Source organism: Salmo trutta, chromosome 31 (genome assembly GCF_901001165.1).
Source record: "Salmo trutta chromosome 31, fSalTru1.1, whole genome shotgun sequence".
Taxonomy (NCBI): domain Eukaryota; kingdom Metazoa; phylum Chordata; class Actinopteri; order Salmoniformes; family Salmonidae; genus Salmo; species Salmo trutta.
Window position 1 is genome coordinate 28,894,604 of NC_042987.1, and position 408 is coordinate 28,895,011.

The window sequence follows — 408 nt, forward strand, 5'->3', positions numbered from 1 at the left end:
ATCACACCTGTAGTTATCAATAAATATCTTCAGATAAAAGTGTATAAATAATTAATCCATCAGTTATTTGAGAAATGTATTTGGTTATAAATCATTATGCCACCACACATTTATCTTCTAAGTTCATCCTTGACCCGTGAAAAAACAATAGGGTAGTTCTCTCGGAATCCAAGGGTAGAGAGTCATAAGAATGAGATGAGAGGGGTGAGATTGTGCCCTGTATTCTCTTTATCTGCTCTGTGAAATCACTGTGATCTCTGGTCCATAGATAACACTCATTGGCTGGCCTGTGTAGGAAAGTAGATCACACACACACACACACACACACACACACACACACACACACACACACACACACACACACACACGTGTTCACTCATTATAAAACACTACACTTTCTCTCACTCA